The sequence below is a fragment of the Mobula hypostoma genome, chromosome 4, assembly GCF_963921235.1.
Source record: "Mobula hypostoma chromosome 4, sMobHyp1.1, whole genome shotgun sequence".
In the NCBI taxonomy this organism is placed as follows: Eukaryota; Metazoa; Chordata; class Chondrichthyes; order Myliobatiformes; family Myliobatidae; genus Mobula; species Mobula hypostoma.
In genome coordinates this window covers 71,612,077-71,626,349 of record NC_086100.1, presented here as the reverse complement: position 1 = coordinate 71,626,349, position 14,273 = coordinate 71,612,077, and the positions used below count along the sequence as shown (strand labels likewise).

General features: G+C 42.0%; 1 pseudogene; it reads left to right on the top strand.

Annotated features, from left to right (window-relative positions):
* The first annotated feature begins 7,268 nt into the window (after window positions 1–7,268).
* LOC134344824 (uncharacterized) lies at window positions 7,269–11,152 on the top strand (annotated as a pseudogene).
* The last annotated feature ends 3,121 nt before the right edge of the window (window positions 11,153–14,273 follow it).

Genomic DNA, 14,273 nt, shown 5'->3' with positions numbered 1-14,273 from the left:
CCACCACGACAAGGTGACAATCCACGGAGAAGTATATTCACCTGTCACTCAGCTCTCACCTGTGGCTCCCCGTAGCTGTTTGCATGCGACAGCGGCCACACCCTGGGCAACGGCTTCGACAAGCCAGCTAAACCAGGTGAGGGTAGCCAACGGGTCTCAAACCCTCGGTGTGATAGGGAGTTGCCTATCCCAGCATGTGAAGACAGACTCTGGCAGATTGAGCGGATGAGACCAATGGAAGGTCCAACGGTCAGGAAGGCGGTCTCTGCAAGCGTCGTGGAACGTGTAGAGCAGGACAAGACACAGAGTCACAGACACACTGCACCTCGTCTCATCTCCAGCCGTCTAGACTCTGTCTTGCCACTGGATCCAGGTGGGAATTGGGAAGAGAGAGTGAGGCTGACGCTGCGCAACTCTCCCTCATTTAAATCCAAATCACGCGCTAGTCTCGACACCATCATTATGGTGTCGAGGTCCTCATCAACGTCAACGATGGATGAACAACACATATTAAAAATAGGCAATCAGTCAGTGGCAATACCACTGGATAGCAAGATGAGATGGTTGGCCTCCTTTCTTGGAGGTGACCAGTACAAGGCCCAGGTGAGACACAATTTTTATCTGAAAACTTCGATGTACCAGGCAGCTAAATATGTGAAAATACATTGACTTTCGCCGACAGTTACAGTTAAAAAATATTAGTAAACATGAAATCCTATTATGAGAAGTAATTATTTTAGAAATTAATTCTAAATGATTAAAATAATTAAATGTTTCAAAATATTTAAATTGACAATTATTCATGCTTATACTAACTCTCAGAGATGTCTCTTTTCACTAAAATATAACTCAATATATTTAGGCTTGTCCCAAATCTAAACTGGTGCACATCAGTGAACAGATTTTCCATCATAACTACTGGGAAACTCCCATTCAGTCACTACTCTCCAGGAGAGGTTCTATGCTGGAATGCAATCAAGGTGATAGCATCAACTTGCCAGTTTGTTGACAGAACTGGCCAATTGATTTCTCAACACTTGGCCAAAAATGAATTTAAAAAAAGAATGAATATGCAAGATCTTTCTGAGGTAAAAAGAGTTAAGATGACCTTAAATTAGCAAAATAAATTTACTCCCTTCCTTTAGGATTAATATTTTATGTTTTGAAGTAACAGAAATACAGGTGATTAGTCAGTTAGTTAGTTAGCACTACAATGTGGAGTCGGCCCCCAGCAACTCCACAACCCCAATTAACCCTAACTTAATCACAGGACAATTTACAATGACCAAGTAACCTACTACTCCATAGATCTTTAGACTGTGGGAGCTAAAGGAGCAGCTGGGGAAACCCACACAATCCATGGGGAGAACGTATAAACTCTTACAGAACGGCACCAGAAATGAGAATGTCCTGGGCTGTATTAGCATCGCACAAACCGCTATGCTCTCGTGGCATCCAGAGTTGCTCATGTTAACAATCCCATCCTTCTTGAATTTACAAAAATAGAAGTCGAAAGATTTGACACTATTTTAAACATCAATTATTGTGAATTATCATTGTGAAACAATGGAGAGTTAATTTGTAAATTGTCCAGATTCCTCATCATGGAATCAAGAAAAAAAATGTGATGTTAAACTCACTGCAGGAAAGTAATCAATCACTCTAAATTTTGAGAAAAGTTTACCTTTTCTTCCTTGTACTTTTTAACTTACCGTTAAATCAAACTTCATTACAGCATCAGCTGAGCAAACAGATAGAGGTGTATCTTTGGAAAAAAGTGTCTTTATGCATGGATTGTGTGCATTTTAAACACTTCAACGAGTGTTAGAGACCGTGTTAGGGATCTGCAGCTGCAGCTTGATGACCTAGTGCTTATCAGGGAAAGTGAAGAGGTGATAGACAGGAGCTACAGGGAGGTAGTCATCCCTAGGCTACAGGAGTCAGAACACTGGGTCACTGTCAAGAGAGGGAAGGGAAATGCCCAGATAGTGGAGAGCACACCTGTGGCTGTCCCCCTCAGCAACAAATATCTTGTTCTGGATGCTGTTGAGGGGGATGACCTGACAGGGTACACCCACGGTGACTGGGTCTCTGGCACTGAGCCTGGCGCTGTTGTGCAGGAGAGAAGGAGGGAGAAGAGAAATGCGGTAGTCGTGGGGGATTCCATAGTCAGGTGAACAGACAGGAGATTCTGTGAGCCTGACAGAGATACCCGCATGGTGTGTTGCCTCCCAGGTGCCAGGGTACGGGATGTCTCGGATCGGGTCCTGAATATTCTAAAGGGGGAGGGTGAGCAGCCAGTTGTCTTGGTACATGTTGGTACCAATGACATAGATATGACAAAGGAGGAGGTCCTGAAGAGAGATTTCTAGGAGTTGGGAAGGAAGCTGAGAAGCAGGACCTCCAGGGTAGTAATCTCGGGATTGCTACCTGTGCCACGTGCTAGCGAGGGCAAGCGTAGTCGGATCATGCAGATGAATGCGTGGCTGAGAGACTGGTGTAGGGGGCAGGGCTTCAGATTCTTGGATAATTGGGATCTCTTCTGGGGGAAGTATGACCTCTTCAAAAAGGACAGGTTACACCTGAACCCAAAGGGGACCAATATCCTGGCGGGAAAGTTTAATAGAGCTGTTAGGGAGGGTTTAAACTAATTTGGCAGGGGGATGGGAACCGGAATGATAGAGAGGAGGAAGGGGAAAACAGAAAAAAATCTAAGATAGTGAGCAGTAAAGATGTCAGGAAAGACAGGCAGGTGATGGGGCAAATGTGTAGCCATTGGGATGAGTTGCAGTGCAATAAAGTTGCAGTGAAATCAAAGCAAAAAGTATCAAATATTGGTCTTAAGGTGTTGTACTTAAATGCACGCAGCATAAGAAATAAGGTGGATGATCTTGTTGTACAGCTACAGATTGGCAGGTATGATATTGTGACCATCACTGAGACCTGGCTAAAGGATGCATGTCTCTGGGAGCTGAACGTCCAAGGATACACGGTGTATCGGAAGGATAGGAAGGTAGGCAGAGGGGGAGGCATGGCTTTATTGGTAAGAAATGATATTAAATCATTAGAAAGAGGTGATATAGGATCGGAAGGTGCAGAATCTTTATGGGTTGAGCTAAGGAATAGCAGGGGTAAAAGGACCCTGATGGCAGTTATTTATAGGCCTCCAAACAGCTGCAGTGATTGGACTACAAATTACAACTGGAAATAGAAAAGGCTTGTCAGAAGGGCAGTGTTATGATAATTGTGAGGGATTTTAACATGCGAGTAGATTGGAAAAATCAGGTCGGCACTGGATCTCAAGAGAGAGAATTTGTAGAATGTCTGCGAGATGGCTTTTTAGAACAGCTTGTTGTTGAGCCCACTAGGGGATTGGCTGTACTGGATTGGGTATTGTGTAATGAACCGGAGGTGATTGGAGAGATTGAGGTGAAGGAACCCTTAGGAAGCAGTGATCATAACATGATTGGGTTCACTGTGAAATTAGAAAAAGAGAAGCCGAAATCTGATGTGTCGGTGTTTCGGTGGAGTAAAGGAAATTACAGTGGCATGAGAGAGGAACTGGCCAAAGTTGACTGGAAAGAGACACTGGCAGGAAAGACGGCAGAGCAGCAGTGGCTGGAGTTTATACGAGAAATGAGGAATGTGCAAGACAGGTATATTCCAAAAGAAGGAATTTTCACGTGGAAAAAGGATGCAACCGTGGTTGACAAGAGAAGTCAAAGCCAAAGTTAAAGCTAAGGAGAGGGCATACAAGGAAGCAAACATTAGTGGGAAGACAGAGGATTGGGAAGTCTTTAAAACCTTACAAAAGGAAACCAAGAAGGTCATTAAGAGAGAAAAGATTAACTATGAAAGGAAACTAGCAAATAATATCAAAGAGGATACTAAAAGCTTTTTCAAGTATATAAAGAGTAAAAGACAGGTGAGAGTAGATATAGGACCGATAGAAAATGATACTGGAGAAATTGTAATGGGAGATGAGGAGATGGCAGAGGAACTGAACAAGTATTTTGCATCAGTCTTCACTGAGGAAGACAGCAGGATACCGGACACTCAAGGGTGGCAGGGAAGAGAAGTGTGCGCAGTAACAATTACGACAGAGAAAGTACTCAGGAAGCTGAATAGGCTAAAGGTCGATAAATCTCCTGGACCAGATGGAATGCACCCTCGTGTTCTGAAGGAAGTAGCTGTGGAGATTGCGGAGGCATTAGCGATGATCTTTCAAAAGTCAATAGATTCTGGCAGGGTTCCGGAGGACTGGAAGATTGCAAATGTCACTCCGCTATTTAAGAAGGGGGCAAGGAAGCAAAAAGGAAATTATAGACCTGTTAGCTTGACGTCGGTGGTTGGGAAGTTGTTGGAGTCGATTGTCAAGGATGAGGTTACAGAGTACCTGGAGGCATATGACAAGATAGGCAGAACTCAGCATGGATTCCTTAAAGGAAAATCCTGCCTGACAAACCTATTACAATTTTTTGAGGAAATTACCAGTAGGCTAGACAAGGAAGATGCAGTGGATGTTGTATATTTGGATTTTCAGAAGGCTTTTGACAAGGTGCCACACATGAGGCTGCTTAACAAGATAAGAGCCCATGGAATTACAGGAAAGTTACATACGTGGATAGAGCGTTGGCTGATTGACAGGAAACAGAGAGTGGGAATAAAGGGATCCTATTCTGGTTGGCTGCCGGTTACCAGTGGTGTTCCACAGGGATCAGTGTTGGGGCCGCTTCTTTTTACATTGTACATCAACAATTTGGATTATGGAATAGATGACTTTGTGGCTAAGTTTGCTGACAATACGAAGATAGGTGGAAGGGCCGGTAGTGCTGAGGAAACGGAGAGTCTGCAGAGAGGCTTGGATAGATTGGAAGAATGGGCAGAGAAGTGGCAAATGAAGTACAATGTTGGAAAGTGTATGGTTATGCACTTTGGCAGAAAAAATAAACGGGAAGACTATTATTTAAATGGGGAAAGAATTCAAAGTTCTGAGATGCAATGGGACTTGGGAGTCCTCGTACAGGATTCCCTTAAAGTTAACCTCCAGGTTGAGTCGGTAGTAAAGAAGGTGAATGCAATGTTCATCCACAACACGTCAGATGATCCAGAATACACTCATATTACAATGCATCAACCACCCAATGAGGTAAACCATATGTGCGTTAAAAGGGGGCAAATCTCCAAGTACAATCAAATGCCCGCAGGGATGAACACCACGTGAATATGATACCTTGGGAACAACACTGTATGGCTGCTCTTGTTCAGCTTCACATGGAGAGTGGCACAAGGAGGAAGTGACCGGCCATCGTTCCCCCTGTGCCCTCATGAATCAGACTCAGGTTTTAATTACTGATATTTGTGAAAATTGTTGTTTCACAGCAGCAGTATAATGAAACACATAATAAATAAATATTGTGAAAAGAACTGAATTACCGTACATATATGTCTATTTAATAGTTACTTTAAAATAAGTCATGCAAAATACCAGAAATTAAAAAGTAGTGAGGTACTGTTCATGGGATCAATGTCCATCTAGAAATCAGATGGCAGAGGAGAAGAAGCTGTTCCTGAATCACTGAGTGTGTGCCTTCTGGGTTCTGTACCTCCTTCCCGATGGTAACAGTGTGAACAGGGCAAGTCCTGGGTGGGGTGATGGCTAAAGATGGATGCCACCTTCCCAAGGCACCACTCCTTGTATATGTCTTGGATACTATGAAGACTGGTACCCATGATGGAGCTGACTAATTTTCCAAGTTTATGCAACTTATTTTGATCTTGTACAGAAGCCCACCATTTCCGCACCCCCACATCAGATGGTGATGCAGCCAATCAGAATGCTCTGCATGGTACATTTGTGGAGGTTTCAGTGTTTTAGTTGACAAAACAAATCTCCTCAAACTCTGAAGGGAATACAGCCGCTGGCTATATAGCTGTATCGATATGTTGTGTCCTGGTTAGGTCCTCAGAGATATTGACACCCAGGAACTTTAGAGTGCTAACTTTCTCAACTTCTAATCCTTCTTTGAGGATCAGCTTGTCTCGAAGGTGCGTCTAAAACTCTGAGTGGTTTTTAGGCTCTTGTACCTCCTCCCTGATGGTAGCGATGAGAAGAGGGAATGTCCCAGATGATGAGGGTCCCTGATGATGGATGCCGCCTTCGTGAAGCACCACCTTTTGAAGATGCCCACGATGGTGGGAGGCTTGTGCCCATGATGGAGCTGGATGAGTTTACAACCCTCTGCAGCCCCTTTTCATCCTGCACATTGGAGCCTCCACACCAGGTGGCAATGCAACCAGTCAGAATGCTTGCCGATGCAGCATCCTGGAAGCACTCGACACAGTCCGACTCTGAGTCGTCTGAAAACTTTGAGCCTCCGACCAGCCCAACGACACCGAGCACCGAGCACCTTCTCTGCCGAGCACTTCGACCCCAGCCCCAGCCGCCAGAAACAGGAAAATCAGAGGATTTGGGGCCTTCCCTCCGGAGATTCTCAACCACACAGTAGCAGCGGCAGCGAACCGGATATTTCAGAAGTTTCTCCAGATGTTCCTCCGTGCTTCTCACATCTGTCTCCATCAAATCAGAATTGTGCACGGCCCCTACTTAACAAATCTAACATCAATTCATCGGAGAGGCCGCGTGCGCTGCATCACGCTGCCATCTTCTCCTCCCGCTAAAAGCTATAAGCTATTTATCTCCTCCATTAAAAACTCCTGCACGGTTACAATATTCACAATGCATGACAGCAAGTCGCCAAAGGGATTTGGAGGTACCTACCTCCTGTTTCATTGCTATGATGCAGAAGGACACGAACAGCAACAATCCTGGGCTGGTTTCCCTTCAGATCCTTCACCTATTGTCATTCCTTTAATATCACAGGGTCCTAAAATTACCATTGGCCCATTTTGGGAGCACCTGCAACATCTATTGATGCACATTCTTGATGTAATTAATGTCAAGCAAAGACGTGCATGTCACTAGCGTCACCCATGGAAGCAGAACTCGTACATAAAATCATAACCCATCCCTGAACAGAGTGAAGAATTGGCTGTAGACACTATCATGCAGAAAGGAATGTGTTAATGTAGACAGAGCAGTTTCCTTTCCTGAAGGGGTGTGCCTTACATCCTGCAAATAAGCATGAGGTGCTAAGGTGCAGTATCACGTGATTGATAGTGGTAGTTGTCTTCTTCCGGGATTGTTGGTGAAGGGACTTTCCAGAGAGGGTTCTATTATTGAAAGTTTCTGCTCTGCAGCTTGGAAAATGACCTCTGTACCAGAAAAGAACGAGAAAGGTTATGACAAAAATGATCACACTCTAAAATTTGTGCAAGGAAAAGATGAAATCACAAGTAAATATAAATACAATTTTTGTATTACTGGAAGTATTTTGGAAGATTGAAACTGTTGAATTTACTGATAGATTCAAATCATATATGTAGTTTTAATCTGGAATAGACAGGGTCATGAATTAAATCTGATAATTTTTGTTTCATGGTGCACTAAGATTTTAGGGTCACTGAACCTCTGGCTTTCAATATCTAAAACCTGTCTAAATACTGTCAGCAGACCTCCATATGTACAAGCGAATGCAAGAGTGAAAGTGCATGCAGTGGTAATAAAGGACAGTATATATAGGGATCGAAATACTCTTCCTTTCAAGAATAAGCAGAAGTTCTAAAGAAGCCTCACTACAAACATAAAAATTCCTCAGTGTGACCCTGGAGTTGATTGGATGGCTCAGGTACCGAAGTGGGAGAAATAGATTCCAATTCATGGAGCCCTGGATACTGACATGGGGAAAAGTGAACTGTTCCATTGGGACAGCCAATACCTGAATAGGCTGGAACCAGGCATTTAGCAAATCAAACAGTCCATTTACTTGTCCGTATTCTCATCTCTGACATGTTTTAACATTGAATGGTAGAGCTGACAGTTCCTTGGGAAGATCAGAATGAAGAGGCATTTGAACCTGAGAAAGCCAAATACCAAGGGCTGAAAAGCGGTGCCAGAGGCAGGGGTGAAGGGAACGATGTGAGCCTGTGGAGATGGGGTGTAGAGATTTTGCTGCCCATTCGCTGGGCAGAACATACTCTCTCTCTGGAATTATGGGGGCTGCAAGGAAAAGAGCCACCAGGACCATCACAGAGGCTTCTGAACAAACCTCCAGGAGGCTTTGGATCAAGAGGTGTGAACAGTGGACCAGTGCCACTGGGACACAAGCCAGGGCCTGATCAACACTGGTTGGGTCACCTGGGTGAGAGTCTGATATCAAAAGACCCGAAGCACCCAATGACCCCAGGTTACATCACTGTGGATGTATCCCAGCATCAAGTAAATGAAAAAAAGTGCTCAGATAATATTTCCATGATGCCCGCAGCATTGTTCTAGACCATTGACATTTAAATCCCTGTATCTCCAGGACCACTGTGAAGGATATTCCAACCCTATTCAGTCAAGGCTATTTCAGGCATTTCATTCCAATTTACTCACAGCTGTCAGCCAATGTGTGAAATATATAGGTTGATGGAAATGAATATTCTGGGAAAAGTATCTCAATTGAATATTTTCCTTGAGAATATTTATAGTTACTCTACACAATTGGAAGGTACTACTGAATAGAATAGGAGCATTAGCAGAAACAATATTTAAGAGACCAAATCCATTGTGGCGTTTGCTCCTCATGGCTATTTTCATATTTAGATTTCCAAGAAATATAGCAGTCTGTGGATTCAGTTATTTTTCATTTTCTGACTGATTTTAGATGTAAATACTCAGCGACTCACCAATTTCGATAGGATAAAATGACTGCATTACTTGTTATTTCAGGAGAGTATGATCCCAATATTTTGCGGGCAGAAATGTCCTGCAAACAAGCAGTAGATCCAAACTCACTGACTGCATGGTGTCGAAGCCTTCTGGATCGGGAAGAAATTGAGACTTGTGAACTAAAAATGTTCCATAACTCTGTCAAAATATAGATATATCTACAATGCTACTTTTCATCAATTTCTTTGATTTACATTTTGTCAGGAGAATCTGTTCCAAAGTGAATCACCTTCTTCCCTGATGTGTGAGAGAACGTAGTTTACTTTAGTGCCTCCATCAAGGAGTACCTGACCACACTCTATCTGGTAAAAATATTGTGGGTGCAGGTGGTGTCAAGTGTAACTTTTAAAAAGTTTACCTTCAACCAACTCAATCTGGTTGTGACTTAGATCCCTTCTCATTTTTCTAAACTCTAGTAAATACAAACATAGTTAACTTAATCTCTCCTCATGAGGAATAAACAATGTGGTGAATCTTCCTTGCACTGGATTGGACATCAGTGTTCAACACTACTGGGCTCAGACAGTGATTTGAGAGAGAGAACTTGGCAATGAGGAGTTGGGTAAAATGAGAAAGTTATTTCTGCCATTCTCATTATCTAGAAAGAAGGCAACTTAAACCATTTAATTTTAATCAAATTTGAAATTACAGGGTCAGTACAAATTCTAGTGCCCAGCGTTGAAAGTTGATGGACAGGCATGTGGACAGGAATGGCCCTACCATGAAGTTTGCAAGCTGGCAGCACTGACCAGAGAGGAGCAGCTGCATTTTGAGGAAACAGTTGCTGTGCTGGCTGCAGCTGAGTACTGTGAATACAAATCAGTAAGTCTCACAATCAAATGTCTCACAATCTGATCTCACAAATCAGTAAGTCTCACAAAGTGTGCATTTCAATGTTTGTGTCTGCACTACATTTGCTTCACAGAAAATACTTTGTTGTCAGCATATAATGCATATTTAATTGAGAGTTACCTCTTTGATTAGCATGTCCAAATTGACGTAATAGACTCACATATCAAACATATGTCCAATGTCTACATTCTGTGATTAGAAACTATATATGTGCAATTTAGAATCAATAAATTTCTATGAAGTAGCAAGTTTATTTTGCTCGTATGCTCAATATTCTTATCACAATCAAATTTCTCTATTGTCTTCTAATTACCAAAAATGCATTTTTAAAAACTGTAATCTACCCCTGAGCCCCACAGTTTAGCAGGATAGGGTGGAAAGGTTTAAGTTCTAATCCAGTAAGAATACAAATGCAAATTCTCAGAAAAGAACAGAATTTGTTTGGTCATTTTGTGGTAAAGATAGTCACAGCAGCCTACGACATTTGAAACACATATATTTAGGTGTTGCATTGTAAGGGTTATCAGTGTGAAGTAATTTATTTCACCAATTTTTTTTTTGCTTATCTTTTACCCACAGTGTCCTGGATGTGGAACATACGTTGAACGCACAGACATTAGTAACTTGAGTGTCCACTGCACTATCTGTACTGCAGAAAAGGGGAGTGTTTACGAGTTCTGTTGGCAGTGCCTGAAACCATGGAAGGGACGTAGCCCACGTTCTGACCGATGTGATAATGAAGGGTGCACCAATGTGGAACTGGACACACTACGCCTTTGCCCATTAGTCAACCACTTAGATACTGTAGTGAAGAATTGCCCTTCCATTCGAGCCTGCCTAACATGTGGTAAGCTGCTCGAACACAATCAAAAGGGATATAAAAATATTATCTGTTGCAGGTGCCAAGTTGAATTTTGCTTTGTCTGTCCAGATCTGACGAAAGTATGCCAGGCAAAAAAACCAGAATCGTGTTATGGTCTCTGTGCTGAAGGAATTGCACCAAGACAAACTTCAATCCCAACATGGAAACAAAATGGTTCTCAAACAATACATTCCATAGTAAACACTGCACTAGATTCCACCTGTATATTGATATAATTCAGTTTTAACCTGCTATAATTCCTCCAACCTTTTTGTCCTCTTTAAATTGTTGGACCTTTTGTTTGACACTCAGATCTGAACTTTCATCCTCTGCTCAAATTTTGAACCAAAAATCTTCATCCACAGCAGAGACATCACTTCCTTTCCACGGACTCTAAGCTTCTCCCTAACAGAGTCTAAACTAGATTATTTGTAACGTTGCTGTCATGCCTGATTTGAGTTGATTTTCAGATCTCATATCTCAGTGCCACCATTTCTGTCACCTACTTCCCGTAAAATGACACATTTCTGATTCTGCCTATAATCCATGTCTTTGTGACATGTAAGATTCACTATTATAGTGAACACTTGATGGCAACCTTCTTTTCTCTGTAAATTTGTACTCTGATGCTTATGTCCAAATTTCCACCAGCATTATTCCCATCAGCTACATTGCAATTGAGAAGTTTCTTAACTTTGATGCTTTCATGATTTTCAAATCCTTTCAATGGTCTTGTCCTCTTTCTGCAAACCTCCTCCTGCCTTACAAACCCCCAGGATATCTGACTTCAGGTTAAAATGAGCCTCCTGAACATTGCTGACTTTCATCACTTCCTTACTACCAGCTGCCAAGTCATTAAAATCTGTAGTCCATCTCATTCTTACGATATGCCAAGCAGTAACAGTGATTACACTTAACTAAATACACTTCTGGCATTATAATGACTTGCAATGTCACATCTGTTCCTATATAAATGAAAAGCATTTTCTTTTTTATCTCGTATAGTTGGTTGCACATTAAGCTCAGATTCAATGCAAATGTTATGAGAAACAATGCAAAGGAAAATATTGCTTATTTTGTAACTTCTACAGCCAAAAGAATTCACTGTGAATGATTTGTTTATAATTAATGAGATTATGTTTATTCAACAGCATATGGAGTATTGTTTTGATTATTTGATGTTAAATCTTTACATTATTTGAAGAACTTGCATCAACTGTGCATTTTTATTCATCACATGATCCTGCTGAACATTAAGAATTTAAAGTACCGCAGGTCTGCCACATCAGCGAGTTTCTCACTGGGATTGAAAGTGAAGGAGCTGTGCATTGTGCCGCTGCCTGAGTCGAAGGAGATGTGCAGTCTAATAGTGAGTGACCATCTTAGTCTCTTTGCTTGTGACTGCAAGACCTTTTGGCCATTGTTAATATGAAATGCCGTAAGTTCGATTCACTGATTTATTGGTGGAGGGGGTGGGGGGAATGGGAGGGGAGCTGTGTGGAGTCGTTCACAGCAAGGACTAGGCCTCAAGCCACCGTGTCGCCTGTTTACTGACACCAGGAGAGAGCCTTCAGAGCCAGTACGCTCCACTGGGGGGTGGCATGGCGCAGCATCCAGGCTGGAGTCAGTGTCGCCCCCCAGTGTTCACTCAGCAGAAGACAAGCTCTCTTCTGGTTGACTGCAGATTTCTGCAGCTTTGACGGCTTGAGTTTGGGCTTCTTTATTGTGTGGCTGTATCTTACTGATACCTTTATGCATTTGCTGTCTTATATGTACTATGGGTGCTTTGTTGTGCGTGTGAGACTATTGGTACTGTGTTTTGTACCTTGACCCCAGAGTAATGTTGCTTCGTTTGGCTGTATTCATGTATGGTTGAATGACAATTAAACTTGAATTGAATTGAATGATTTCCATTTTGAATTTTTAATTAGTTAAATTGAACAGAGTATAATATGGTTACTTTAATAAAAACTCCTCGCTTAAGATTGACAACCCTTCCTACTTTGTTTGCTTTCTAAGGATGGTCTATAATAAATTGACCAAAGTTCATTCATCCATGGAGGAACCACAATTAATTTTCCTTTCCAGAAAGTTTAATTTATACATGCAAATTGATGTTGCTTAAATTTCACTGGAGTTTATTAGTCTTTTTCTGGTTAGAACCATACGAAAATTAACAACTTTGTTACCTAATAAAACACATTTAACGGTAAGAGTATCTTTTATGTAAATGAAGTTCAGTTATATCCAGATCCCTTTTTATAGACGATGTCCTTCCATCCCTGATGGGTGACTGAGATCCTGAAAGGTGTTGGATTGATGTGTTTGTGTAACTGGCCAGGATGGTTCTTTGGCTACATCCACACTAGACCGCATAAATCCGTAACCAAAGCTTTTTCTCTTTGTTTTGACCCTCTGTCCACACTGAGATAGCGTTTTCCTCCCCCAAAAACGGAGCTTTTCTAAAACACTCTCCAGAGTGTGTAAATCCGAAAATGCCGGTTGGGCAGTGTAGTGTGTATGGGGTAACCGGAACTTTTTAAAAATGCTGTCATGACGTGCCGGAAAAGACGGTGACGGCAGTGCGGCATCTCATTGTTTACTTGAACACATATAACGTTCTTTATAGTGGTCAAGGATGTCGTTGTATTTGGTTTGGCATGACTCCCGGTCCACATTCTCCACTGCTTTGCTGACTTTGTAGTCATTTGTAACTCGCAGAAGCAGCTCGACTTCATTGTCTGTCCAAACGCAAGTAGAGTCTACTTTTTCCAGTGGAGGTTTTCTTTATATTCCTCGAAGACATTGTTGAAAACTTTCTTTCACTGTTGTTGTAGGTACTCTAGTGTTTGACCAATGGAAATAGCACAATGCTGCCGTGGAAACGAAAATAGGATACTGTTTCCTCTTCGCTTGTTTTCTGCAGATGTGTCCTGTGTATGCCCAGTAGGAAGAGATTTGCCCAAATACCCTTTTTAATGTGGATGGAGGTATTTTCAAAAACGCCTGGTGTGGACGCCTATCGTTCTTACACGAAACTAGTGTTTTCAAAATTATCCAGTCTGGTGTGGACGTAGCAGAAAGAAGCAGCCTGGCTCCATCATCTCAACTCAAACCATTCTCTATTGTTCTAAAGAAATATCCCTCACATTAACATTGTGATTCAAATCAATTAAAACACTGACATGACAAAGAGACAAGGTCAACAACAATACTATTGGACAAAATTTTCCGTGGACAACTAACAATGATATGGTAACAGCATCACTGATTGAAATGGCTAAGGCCAAATGACATATGCATCAGATTGGATCGATGGCAGATTGTGAGTAACGTGAACACAAAACATACTTGGCCCCCATCCCTCTCAATCCAGCTCTTTCACCTATATCTGTACATGACAGTATTGCTAGGAGTGATCACTTTGTCCTATTGGTGACAGAGTCCAATTTTCCAGCTAAGAACAAGCTTCCTTACATAATCACATCACTGTTGCCATAAGCATACATCTGCCAACTCAACATAGGATATCCACGAGACTCCATAAATAGGTGCAGAGATGTATATAAATATAATCAGTAACTACATAACAGAACATATACATGAATCTAACATTAATGTCAAGCCAGTGAAACCACCCTGATTGTAAGAGGAATATAGAGGGAGTGTGATGTACCTAAATGTGAGACATAGATAAAGCTGCAGTATTGACCGTGCCTGAAATGC